Below are 14,317 nucleotides of genomic sequence, written 5' to 3' on the forward strand. Positions count from 1 at the left end.
GCAAATTGAGAATGCGATTTCAAGGGTGCAGGGGTGTCCAAAGGGCACCCTGTTGCACCCCTGAAATCAATCTGCACACATATGTTGTGCACACACATGCCCTTAGGACATGTGTGTGCACAACATGAAACTTTGAAAAATGCACAAAAGTGCATTTTTCAAAGTTTTTGCAAATTACCATGAGGTTCAACCTCATGGTAATTTGCTCCCCCTAATTGCGAATTCGCATTTTAAAAAAAGTTTCATGCATTGCATTTAAGGAATCGCAAAATGTGATTCCTTAAATGCAATCGCAATTTGAGAATTCGCAAATATTTGCGAATTCTCAAATTGCGAGGGCCTTCACCCTTCATGCATTCCAAAAGCAGTTTTGCGATCGCAAACTGCCGATTTTTGCGATTCGCACCGTTTGCGATCGCAAAATCCTTTGCTGCATGTGCCTGATAGTTTTTCTTACTATCCCAGCCGCTGAGTGGTGTGGTTGCTGAATATCAAGGGTGCCTAGTCTTCCTTTAGGAACATGTCTGATGTTGGAAATTATTTTGAGGTCTCTAATAATTGTAGCGTCCTGCCCAGCCTGGTAGCATGCAAATGACCATGCCACACATGGAGCTCTATAGAGCACATAGTTATTCTTCAGAGTGCACCTGTTAACTAAACTCCCTGCGTCACAAACTTTATTAACCATACCCAGTGACATTCATCCGATTATGTAATACTTGTAAGTAGTCTGTCGACGGCAACTAGAGTCTTCATGCACATAAACACGGACACAACATCCCCTTTGTTAAATAAAAAGTTTGAAAAATATATACACATTACAATTGCTCAATGAGCCGTTGACGTGCTTGCACCAGCCTTCCAGAACTAGTTGTACGAAATCGAGGATGCGGGCCCTCATCTGGCATCTCCGGAGAAGAGTCAGATGCTTGACTTGGGCACTCAGGTGGATTTGCCTCACTCGCAAGGTCTGAAGCTGACAACCATCGAGGCAAAGGCATTAAAGTGAGCTGAATCCCTGGTTATGGACTTTGCAGGTCATTGGGCTGCTACCATATCCTTTACATGCCACAACTTTGAGCAGTTTAGCATCAATTGGAGTGTCTGTGTTGCGTGTCCACGACTGCTTAACAAGAACTTGGTCTCATTTCTCAAACTGTGGGGCCCATTAGGATCGCGGACGGACGCGCGTCCGTCCGCGACCCCTGAGTAGGAGGGAACCTCCGCATGGCCTGCGGAGTTCCCTCCTGTGCAATTAGGATGTGACCGCCACCCTGGCGGTCATATCCTCTATTTTTACCATTGCGACAGGTGCGGCTTCAAGCTGCACCCGCTGCAATGGTAAAAATGCATACATTGCATTTGTATGCAGAAAGCGGCAGGCACCGTGCGGTGCCTGCCGATTTCTGCATACAAATACAGGAGGGTACCATAGGTACCCCCCATGTGCACCCCCCCCCCCCCTTCACCCAGGGGGCACGCAACGGGCCCCCCCAGTGAAGTTCAATATGCTTTTCCACAGCGGAAAACCCGCCGCGGAAAAGCATTTTTTTAAACACATCCTAATATGGCTGGCGGTGTCTGAGAGACACCGCCACCATATTAGAGCTTTTCAGCCGCGGTTGTAAGCCAACCGCGGCGAAAAAGCAGCGGACTGAAACCAGGACCCACCAGCCATCCTAATGTGGCAGTGGGTCTTTGGTGGGTCGGCTGCGGATTTTCCGCATCCTCCCGGCCGGCGGTGGCTTCCGCCGGCCCAGAGAATGCGGAAAATCCGCAATCCTAATGAGCCCCTGTGTCTTGAGCATGGCCGTGCTTGTTGGCATTGGCCTTCATTTTACATTTGCATGAGGTGTCCGTGACACAAATTTCATCAGGGTATATTGAGCGGCTGGTGGTCCATTGGGGTATCTTCGTTCCAAGAGCTCTCCAAAATAGCAAGGTGGCAGGACTTTCTCTTGTCCTGGAATGAGGAGTGGACCGTTCGGCACAAAGGGCTGACCCTCTTTTATTCACCTCCCTTACAAGCAAAGTGTTATTGGTAAACCTGCATATGTAAATTGACATTTACATCACCCTAAAATGTATGAAAAGTATATGAGCGGCTGCTGTCATTTGTACCTATGCCTTCAATACCCGGAGTTGTGTCATTGTCTCCCACTTTCCAGGGGGACCCCAGTGCATAAAGTTATTTTTCACAAGTTCCTTTTTTCATTAAGAACCGGTGTGCTTCCAGCCTCCAAATTAGTTGATTGCCTTTGAGCAAGAGGTTTCTACATTCCAGGGTAAACAAAAATCGATGGAATAGGTTTAAAGAATGACTGCTTACAAAGTGTTTGGTCCAACCCTTGGGGCAACATATTAATGCATCTAATGCAGGCAATGCGGTGGAGGGATGCGACGAATGTAGATAATTCGGTCCCACAGTTCTGGCCTCCTCTGTTTGAACTTGTGCTTTATAAGGGTACCAAGTATTTTTTATCATTATCATTATAATCCTGCAAGAGCCTATAGGGCTGATTCGTATACATTTCTTGATGTGTAATGTAAAACCTGTTAACAGGTGTTATAGTGTGTGTGTGTTTGGCCGATTTGCAAACCTTTCGCGCCAGCATCCATAGATCACTCAGGCTATGTTATGTCATGGTACTTGTGCAAAGCAACATCACAAAATAAAATGATGGATGGAGTGTTGAAACTTTTCAAAAACTCACCCCCAGTCACAGATCTTGGTTTAATCCATCGTTAATTTGCTCGCCACATGAACATGAGTCTAGACCATGCTCCCCAAGGGAACAGGCCTACCAGAGCTGCCAGGCCAGGTCCTCCCTGGACCAGAAACAAGCATCCTGGGACGGGTTTCATGGTATCACCCCCCCATCAGCCAGGGTAGCTTGACTCCAGTGGCATGGAGAGCACCAGACCCGCTTCTGGGCAGTTCTGGCTGGACTGTTCCCATGAGGAGCAGGTTCAAGGTTGATTTGCATATGGGTGGGTGCAAACTGAGGTGGCATAGTGAGCAAAGGAACAATGGATTGAACCGAGATCTGTGACTGGGGGTGAGTGGTTGAAAAGTTTCAGCACTCCGTCCATCATCTTGTTGTATTTGCGATGTGTAAGGCAGGTCATCCATTTGAATTGCCTCTTAGAACTGTGGGCTGTCCGGTGTGTGTGTGTTGATGCATGGTTGTGGGTATTTTTCCGACTGCAGAATTTTGTTGTGTTTTGTTGTTCAGCAGTCGGTGTAGGGGAGGAGATGTGCTCAGGTGTGCTTCTAGTCCACAGGTGTGTTAGTGGTTAATTTGGTGCTGGCCTGTTTACTGTTTTGGTGCAGTTCGTTGCCAGTGTGAAGTCTAGGCGTTGTTTATGTGGTTTCTGGAATTCGTTTGTGCTCAGGCGTGCTTGCATGTCACAGGCGTGGTTGAGGTTCAGTGGCTGCTGGCCTGTTTACTGCTTTGGTGCGGCTCATTTTTAGCACGGGGTCCTGGAGTGGTCTGTGTAGCTTCAGGAGTAAAGCTGAAGCCCAATGCTTGGACGTGCTTGCAGTCCACAATTGTGCAGGAAATCCAGTGGGTGTTGGCCTGTTTGCTGCTTTGGTGTGATCCTTTGCCAGTATGGCATTCAGGAATTGTCTGTGTGGTTTTCGGGGAAGAGATGTGATCAGGAGTGCTAACACTCAATAGGTGTCTAGGTGGTCCAGTGGGTGCTGGCCTGTTAATTGCTTTAATGAATTTATTTCCTCGACATGGGTCCAGGAGTACACCCTAATTAAACTGGCACCCTCCAAACCATATGCCACTTTGGCTTATTCTGTATTAGGGCTTGGACCTACAGAGCGTAAAAAAAGTGTCTCCACCCGATTCACAGATCTAGCCCTACGACTAGCAAAACGCACAATAACAATGCGTTGGAAGTTGGCCAGGCCGCCAAACCCGGAAGTGTGGAGGGCAGAGGTGATACGATGGGGGAGAGCAGAGGGGGAGGTACTGCAGCATGAGGAGTGTAAGGGCATCAGGAGGAACATATCCTCCCTCGAATGGAATACTACACTAGGGGCTTTTGAGGCTGGTGGGTACCCTGAGTCGGACTCAGAACTGTCCGTTGATTAGATTTAGAGAGACAGGAAAGGAACTAATACGACCCCCTAGGTGGATGATAGCGGTACCCGCATCGGCAAGACACACGGTTCTAGGTACACAGGTAGAACCTAATAGAATTATTGTGCAATACATCGTCCCCGTGGGGTACGTGGTGAATTGAACCATGTGATAACACTGTGCTTGTTGTAGCCATGTAGCATGTACATCGAAAGTAATTAGCTGAGTGCTGGGAGAGGGTGGGCATGGGAGGGGGAGTTAAGAATGTATATAACTGGGATGTATGACAACAAAATAAGAAAATGTTAAATGCTATTGAGATATTTGATATGAATATGTGTACGTACAGAGATACTTGTTTTATGATTATGCTACAATACGATGTAATGTTCACATCAACTCTGCTAATAATAAAGAGATTTTCAAAACATGGGTCCAGGAGTGACCTGTGGTTTCTGGTAAAGAGTTGTGCGTGGCGTGCTTGCAATCTGCTAGGGTGTTAGTGCTTCTGTGGGTGCTAACCCCTTTACTGTGTTGGTGAGGTTCGTTCCCAGCATAGGTATCCAAGAGTGGTGTGCGTGGTTTTTAGGGGTAGGAATGATGAGACGGCCTTGGGTGGGCTTGTAGTCCACAGGTGTGTTAGTGGTCGGGTGGTATATAGGTGTTGTTTGAGGGGTTTCTGTAGATGGCATGTACTTGTGAGCTTGCAGTCTATAAGGTATTTTAGTGGTTGAAAGGGCGCTGGTTTATTAGCTACTTTGGTGCAGTTCTTTGTCGTGATGGAGTGTGCTTTTGGGGGCTCAATTGGTATCTGAAAGGAGCCAGAGCCAGTGTAAGGTGCTATGTATTGAACTGGTAGACTGTTGCTTATGTTTTAAAAGAAAAAAGATATATATTTTTATTAACCATTAGTACACATTGTTGAAAGTTGGAAGCGCACTGTGACCAAGCGGCTTCCTGGCGCTGAGGTAAAGACTGAGGGGCATGAGAATCTGTAGGGATGGAGATCAGTGGGAGTATGCTTGGGAAAACAGGAAAGTCTTGAGGGCCTTGCGGAATTCCGAATAGACTGGGGTAGATCTAATAGACAGCGGAAGGCTGTTCCAGAAACGGGGGACTAGAACAGAGAATCTGGTGCCTCCAGTTTTGGACCTGCGGAAGCGAGGGACGGTGAGAAAGGCATGATTGTAGGAGTGGAGGGCACGACTAGGAGTGTAGGGGATGATAAGGGAGTTGATGAATGCCGGGGCTGTGCAGGTCTGGGCCATGAAGGCCAGACATCCAAGCTTGAAAAGGGATCTCTGGCAAATGGGGAGCCAGTGAAGAGATTTCATAACAGGAGTAATGTGATGATACTTGGGGAGGTGATAAATGAGGTGGGCGGCCTGGTTCTGAATGGCCTGAAGACGGCGTAATTCATAGGCCGGGATGCCCGCATAAAGGCTATTCCTGTAATCAAGACGGGAGAGGATCATTGCCAAAATAATAAGTTTAAGAGCATCAGGGAAAAAAACGGGACACTTTCCGGATAATACGGAGGGAAAGGAAGCAGGAGGAAACAACAGAGCTAATCTGGGCGTGCATGGAGAGGTTCTGACTGACTTTAATGCCCAAGGTCTTAGCCAATGCCGCCGGTACTGGCGGGGGGCCGAAGATGGAAGGCCAAAAGGCGGCAGACCATGGAGAGATGGAAGGGCCAGTCAGGACCAGCTCCGTCTTGTCCAGATTGAGCTTGAGTTGATTGTGATTCATCCACTCAGAGATGAAGACTAGAGTGGAGTGGAATTTAGGCAAGGAGTCCGAGGGAGAGGAAAGATCGAATACTAGCTGAAGGTCATCCGCATAATTGTACACGGAGACCCCCATGTCAAGGAGAGAAAGAATAAGAGGGTGAATGTATAAATTAAGAAGAAGAGGGGACAGGGAGGACCCTTGGGGAACCCCGCATGGGACCAAGCGGGCAGGGGCAGAAAAGCCAGAGAGATGGACCGCCTGAGTCCGTTCTTTGAGAAAAGAGGTGAGCCAAGAGAGGGCAGTGCCCCGAACGCCCGCTGCGCCAACACGGTCGAGAAGGATGGAGTGGTCGACCGTGTCAAACGCAGCGGACAGATCAAGGAACACCAAGGCTTGAGGTAGGTTGGAATCGGCCTTACTCTTTAGCTCGTCTAGAACGGACAAGACCACTGACTCAGTAGAGTGGGCCGGGCGGAATCCCGCTTGGTGGGTAGCCAAAAGATGGTTGTCTTCGATATAAGTAGAGAGACCACTGACTCAGTAGAGTGGGCCGGGCGGAATCAACCTTTGTTGGTGGGTGGCCAAAAGAAGGGTTGTATTGGATATAAGTAGAGAGACAGGATGTAATATAGCTCTCCAAGATCTTCCCTAGCCAATTGCTACACTTTCTCAATATTGGCCAAAACAGGACATCTTGGTAGCTTATACAACAGTACACATTATAAACTATGAGCTTTTCCATTCCATAGCCAATTAACCTACGCAGTATCCATCTCAGGATTAAGAAATTCCCAGCTCCAGTATACATTAGCTTCTATACTTTTCCCACAGAGTCCAGACCTTCTCCCATTTTTAGGGCATCCTCTAGTCTTGTAGGCCACTTTTTAGCCTGCTGACACCAGTCTAGGTTTTGTTTCCAAGCCCCCACCTTTGGCGACTCTGCCACACCCCATGCTTTCACTATATTCCTCTTTGCCACACCGTACGCCAGTGCCGGCCACGTTTTTGTGTGTTTGGTCCACACAACCTCCCCGTCACACTCAGCAGGTGCCATCTCACCTCAACAGGAACCTGCAGACCCACTACTGCTGCCATCACCCGGGATATCCCCTTCCAGTACCTCCGAATCTTGGAACAGGTGCCAGATGATGTTTAAAAAGGTGTCCGGTTCCCCACAGCCCCTAACACATTGACTAGATTCACATCGGCCCAGTCTCTGCTATAGTGTTCGGGCCATATAGGACCTGTGTAAAATCCTGAGTTGGACTAACCTGAATCCTGCACGTATAGCAATTTCCCTAGGTCTCTGTATGGCCTCGGCCCAGTCGTCATCTTCCAATAGTCCCACATCTGTCTCCTACGCTTCCCTTAGAGGGCCCAGAGGGTTTGCTAGATTATTCATGTTATTGTGATATATAAGTGATAAGGCCTTACCCACCATCGGGTTCTTCAGTAATCTATCCTCCATTTGGGAATAGTCAGGCAACTGCACTGCCTACGTCACATGGCACCTCAGGGCATGCCGCAACTGTAGATACTGGAGTCTTTCCCCCTCTGCCAATTTATATTCTGACTATAGGTTCTCAAGTTTACACATTTTCCCATTTTGCCAGACATACCCGAGCTTGTCAATTCCAAAGAGGCTCGACCTACGGAGGCCCTACAGACATCCCACCTCTGCCAATTGGTCACAATCCCGCACTGGGAATTGACCTGTCAGTTTGGATTCCCACGCCAGCAGTTTTGTGGCTATCCGTCATGCCTGGATGGCCGCCATCGGATGCGCCGGAAGATGAGGCTTGCGTCCACCCCCATACAGTGCCGCAGGATATCCACGAGGCCCCAATGCTTGAAGGGCTACCCTTTAGGCTTGTTCCTCGTTCGGCGCAAATTCCCAATCGTTTATGTTTGCAAGCTAAGCCGCCTGATAGCAACACCGGACGTCAGGTACTACCAGTCCCCCCTCATATAGTCCCCTTTGCAGCTGCCGCAGAGCAATTTGGGGGCTTCCCCCACCCACAACAGTGTGTGTATTTCTGCATCAATTGTTGGAAATACTGCTGTCAGGATCCGATACGGAGTATTCTGGAGTACAACGAGTAAACGTGGGAGGGCAATCATTTGAAACAAGTCTGCCCCGCCCATCAGAGAGACCATCAGCTTTCACCAGTTTGTCACATCTCTTTATAACCTCTCCAGCTGCGGATTTAGATTCAGCTCTAGAAAACTACCTGCCGACCTAGTTACCCATATTCCCAGGTATTTAAATTCCTTCTGCTGCTTCGAAGCCTCATATGCCGATGTAAGGTGTAGTTTTCGGCCCATCAAGGAAAAAACCAGTGATTTATCCCAATTTATTTGAAAACCAGAATAATTTCCGAATGCTCTAAAGATATGGATAAGTCTATGAATTGTGTGTCGCGGACTACGCACATAAAGCGAGACATCATCCTCTTAGAGGGAGATAAGTTCCACCCAGCCCCCCAACATCTTTCCCTTCACCAGGGGATCCCCACGTACCCATGCCGCGAGCAGTTTCAGGGCCATCGCGAATAGCATCGAGGAGTGCGGACATCCCTGGCGCGTGCCCCTGTGGAGCGCAGATGGTCTAGATATCGCCCCCTTTGAGTCGTACTCTACCCATGGGGTCCGAGGATAAAAGCCGTACATCCTCTTGATGATGTCAAATGCCATACGGGCATTAAATGACACCACTGCTACGTCTTCTGTCTGCCTTTCCGTTACTCCGTGCATGACTCCATATAAGCGACGGAGGTTCAGCCTTGTGCTCCTCAGAGGCATAAAGCCCGATTGATCCAGGTGAATTCCTGTAGAAATTATGGGCCTGAGTCTATTAGCCAGCACCTTTGCTAATACCCTGGCCTCAAAATTGGGCAGTGAGATGGGTCTATATGACCCACATAGTTCTGGTGATTTACCCGGTTTGGGGATTACCACTATAGTCTAAGGTCCTCCGGTAAACGTGCCACCTCCCGCGTTGCACAGAACATATCAAGCACAGGCTGGGCCACTGTCTCTGCCACACATTTAAACATTTCAGTGGGCAGCCCATTCTGGCCCGCTGCTTTCCCCGACTGCTGCTCTCTTATATCACTCGCCTCCTCCTCCACTGTCAGGTCTTGATCAATTGCCTTGCTATCCTCCGGCGAAAGTGTCAGGGTGGCAATATCTTGAAGGAATGCGGAACATTCCTCTTCCGTCGCGGCTGAGGCCGACTGGTATATGTTTTCATAGTATTGCGCAAATGCTTCCACAATTTTGGATTCTGCCCTGCAACACGCACCCTCTATATATCTCTGATTTCAGCCACCCAGTTCCTATCTCGATCCCTCTTTTCCAACCAGGCAATTAGCTTATTAGCTTTATCGCCTACATCATATAACTTCTTTTGCGTTGCCACTGCATGGGATCGGGCAGAGTCTTCCTCCAAATCCCTCAGATCTTTTTGTTTGAGACCTAGCTTGTGTCTAAGGGCCATATGCATCAAGGCCAAATGGGTTCGCAAACGCTGAAATTCACAGAATTTCGGAGTTTGCGAACCCATTTTCGCAAAATGGTATGTATGAAAGAATTTGGGTGCAAAATAAGGAATCGCAAAATTTGCCATTCCTTTTTTTGCGATTGCATTTAAGGAATCGAAATTTTGCGAATACTTAAATGCAATGTATGAAGCAAAAAAAAAATCCAAAATGCCCTTAAGGAATCGCAAATTACCACCAACTTGTAGTTGGTGGTAATTTGCGATTTCTTTTAAAAATGCACTTTATGCAATTTGCAAAGGTGCCATGTGACGCTCATACATGCCTTTAGGGCATGTATCTGCGCCATATGCACACACATGTCATTTTCAGGGGTGCAGCAGGGTGTTCTTGAGACACCTCTGCACCCTTGAAATTATTCTCAATTTGCGATTAGCAAATTGCGAATTGCAAATTGAAAATCATTTCACATTCATTCCTAAGGGCCCCCTGGCCCATAGAAATGAATGGAAAATGTTTCCTTCATTGCGATTAACAATTAAGGAATTTTAAGAAATCGCTAAAAAAAAGCGAATTACTACATACATACCATTTTGCGATTTCTAAATAGCGATTCCTTAAAAATCGCTATTTAGGAATCGCAAAAGGGAATGTTGATACATCTGGCCCTAAGTGTCGAGTCAGCCCCCCCCGCTGTACTAATTGTTCTTCCATTGCTGTAATCTCCTGTTCTAGTGCAGTGCACCGCGCCCGGCCATCCTTTTTCCAACCCCCCATTTCTGCCTGGACAACTGTTGCTTATGTTATGTGTTCCAAAAGGATTGGTGGGTGTGACTGACACTCCTGCTTTTGATTGACTTTCATGTGTTTTTTGGTGTATTACAGTGTGAGGTAATGACCTAGGTTGTTTGTTTTGTTTGTCGTGAGTGCAGCGCCTTACCATCTGCTCAGTGCTTGCCATATGTGGTTGTGCGGGTGAATGAAGAACCACCAGTCTTGGATTTTGATTTAATGACTGTATTCAAAGGCTAACTGTGTGAGTCTCCTTGGCAAGGTATTTATATGGATTTATACGTCACCTGCATGTGATTATGAGGGCCTTTTGAGAAAGATATATACTCAGTCACTGATAGAAGGTGCGCGAGACCACTTGGGAGCAAGTAGAAGTGAGAGATACATGCAAGGATTGTTCTGCTAGTTAATGTTGATAGAAGGGATGATATAAGGAGTTCCTTATTTTTTTGTTACCCAGAAAGGCAGTTAGAAGCCAAGAGGCTCTGGAGTTTGCCCATAATTCCAATAAGAGACCTGGATGTAGTGTTCTTGAGCCGGGGTCTGCACTTGACCAAATGGTGTGTTTGTGGACCAGTCTCTTAACCCCTTCGCTGCGGCGGCTATTCCGCCGCAGCGCTAAGGGGGTGGGGCACCCGCGCGGCGTCTCCATACTAGTGACGGAACCGCTCCGTCACGGCTCGTGGGCGAGCTTTGCTTGTGACGGAACGGTTCCGTCACGAACCCGCCCGCCCATCAAAGCGTCAGCGCAGGCGCGAAATCAGCGCCGCGCAGGCGCGGTGAGCGGGCCGTGACGGAACCGTTCCGTCACAAGCACAGCTCACCCGTGGCTTGTGACGGAGCAGTTCCGTCACAAGCATGGGAGGGGTTAATGTCTCTGTTAATCAGTTCTCCTGTCTGCAAACACAGTGAGCTCTTAAGGAACTGAACTGTGTGAATAAGAAATAATGTCCAGAAACAGCTGTGTTGTTCAAATAACTTCATAGTCCCTAGTGGCACAGCACATGTCTAGGGTACACACAGGTGCACGGTGTCTACTCGCTTTTTTCACAGGGTGGATGCTGTCTCCACTGCCAGGTAAATGGGCCACACACAGATATCCTGAACTATTCCCAGTGTAATTTTCAGACAGCAGGACATATTCAGCAGCGCCTGCACGTTGTCTGCTTTCCTTCGGAGCAGCAACATGCAGAAGGTGAGGGGGCTTTCATATCGCAGACTCCAGCTGGGCCCATAACAAAGGCCAAAGTTAAGGGGCCATAAGGCCTTCTTTTGATTGAGTATCCTGGCTGGGAGCTACCTGGAGCCACCTAGGTGCAATGAAGGGGAAACACAGGCACACAGCTTGTTATCACTTCACAGGTGAGATAGGAGAGGCATGCTTTTGAGCATGCTTTTGACTTAAATGCACTATAAGAATGTCAGATGTGTTGGCCTGTCCCAGTATTTACACAAATAACAATTTAAGACCCACTATTTTGTTTTATTTCTTTTATAGCACAACTCATCCCAATGCAGGGTGTCGGAGTGCTTTACATTACACATACACATTATACATTGACAGTAAATCATATGTTTATAAATAAATGCACAGGATGTGCTACATAAGACAGAGAGGGCTCCAGAAGTCACATGTCCTTGCATAGCTCACTGTTCTACATTAGAAGGATTACAATTTATGAACTGTCAGTAACAAAAGGAACTCTGTGTTAAAAGCAGTACCCCACCCACCCATCAACATAAAATAAAAATCTGTTATCTGCGTGTCCAATGATGTGCTTTGCAGGAGACATATTAACCCTCTATGCTACTTTGATTCAAAACTGGGACTAGACAAAACACAGATCTCTCCAGCAAGTGCCTTAAACTCCAGAGTTATCTTACCATTAATAGTATTCCCCGAGATTTACTGGGCGCACAAAGTTCTATGCAGCAGGTGCCTTAACCCTATAAGATATTTTAAAATGCAGACTTTGCAACCAATTAAGCAGAACAGATTTAGTGCCATGTTTCTTTTTATTGCCAATTTCTTTGTGGCAAAGGTTTAAAAAATATGTATAAGTTGAGGCCCAGATTTTGTAATGAGGTTGCGTCACTATTTTGTCACAACCTCCACACAAAATCTAATTTGTTAAATATTGTAATCTGCTCAATTGTAATGCTAAACATATGTGTGAGGTCTTAAGATCTGATGTCACTTCAAGTGATGTCAGTTTCTGTGAGGTCATAGGTTGTGATGCCACTTTCTATGAGGACGTGCGATGTCACACTCTGTGATGTCACACGCTGTGATGTCACGTGCCATGATGTCACTTGCATACTGCCTAGCTTGGTTAGTCCCCCAACTTCTTATTTTAGGACTTGTGCCTTGCCTAGTGGTAGGTAAATGCCCCAAATGGCGACGCTGTTGACTGCTCGTCTGCTGTTGCAGAAGGGAGGAAAGGCTAAGCACGAGACCGTCGATGCCGGCGGGCTCCGCAGGATTGATCTGCGTGGTGTCGGCTTCCGGCCTCGAGCTGTCCTCCCGGACGTGCCTGGTGTCAGCACTTTTACTGGAAGTCTGCTTGTGCAGCTGCGCTGCTGCCTGCCAGTGGCCTGGCTGCTGCAACAGATGGCGAAGCTGCAGCAGCCCCTCCCCCTCAACCCTCTGCAGGCCAAAGAACGTCAGCCTCTTGTCAGACAGACCGGCTTACATGTCAAACAAGGACAGGCTGGTGCATGTAGGAGGCTGTAGTTATTCTGGGTCAGGTCAAGGGTAGGGGTAGTCACTTGCCAGGTAGACTGGCTCTTTTTAAAATAGGGTTGGAGATGTGACTCTTAAAGGTGGGCAAGCCGACAAAGTAACCTGGCGAGCCGAGCCAGTGCCGAGCCAATGCCCTGGCTCTTAGAGTCCGTGCATGAGCCGAGACCTGAAAATGTTTACCATGTAATGAAGTGTCTTTAAAAAAAAATTCAAAAGTGCTTTTCTTTAACATGTGGAAGCTTTGACATTAATACATCACATTATAGCATTGCACTCAGAAGTAATTATTAAAAGTGATAATTTTTAAACATGAACTTAGAACCATTCCTGTACCTGTCATCACCCTGGCAACAGTGCCAGGAGTGAATTAAGAGGCACAACAGATGAAATGGGAACTTTGTATGTAGCTCATATTTTTTTAGACAGAGCAACATTATAGCCTATTAAATCAAGCACAACAGGGTTTTGTACAGCTGATATTCTGAACTCACATATTTGAGGTTGCTTTCCTATGTGATAGTGAAGAAAAAGGAGGATTGGTAAAATAAAATATTTGCCTAAGATCACAACATTTGGTTAAGTAGGGAATCTGCAATTAAACCAGGTTTTCTGTTTTCAGTTTGTGCACATCAACCACTCATTGGGCATCAGGGGCCAGATGTAGGAGGCCATTTACCGACCGGTAAATGGGTATTTGTGATGTAGGGGGGCCAATTTTACCAAATCAGTAAATTTACTGAATCGGTAAAATACAGAATCGGTATTTTTACCGATTCTGTAACTGCCAGATGTAGGTGGGACTCTTCTGAGTCCTAAAGGCCTTACAGATTCGGTATTTTACCACCCAATCCAATTGGGTGGTAAAATACTGAATCCAGGTGTGCATGCACATGTGTGCTTGCACACCTATGCCATGTGACAGACAGACATGCCCTTAGGGCATGTCTGTGTGCCACATGGCACACATGCCTGTATTTGGGATGCTAGAGGGTGTCAAACTGACACCCCCTGCACCCTTGCAGGATTCGTTATTTACTGAATCGGTAAATACCGATTCGGTAATGCCCATTGATTCCTATGGGCTTCAAGACCCATAGGAATTAATGGGCATTACCGAATCGGTATTTATCGATTCGGTAAATACCGATTTTTACAGATTTGGTAATTCAATTACCGAATTTACCTAAATCTCACTACTTCTATTTTACCGATTCATAAATACCGAATCTGTAACATTCGGTATTTATGAGTCGGTAGAATATAATTACCTACATCTGGCCCTTAGTTGTCTATCCTTTTTGCGTCCAATTTTTATGCTTTGTTTTTACCTCCTTGTGCTTAACGATAGAGCGAGGGTGGTTATGGGCTCGAGGTTCTAACAGGACCTCGAGCTGACCCAGAGCCAGGCTTCAGGCTCGAGCCGGACTCGAGCTTTTTAGCACCTCTCCCAC

Source organism: Lissotriton vulgaris, chromosome 7 (assembly GCF_964263255.1).
Source record: "Lissotriton vulgaris chromosome 7, aLisVul1.2, whole genome shotgun sequence".
In the NCBI taxonomy this organism is placed as follows: domain Eukaryota; kingdom Metazoa; phylum Chordata; class Amphibia; order Caudata; family Salamandridae; genus Lissotriton; species Lissotriton vulgaris.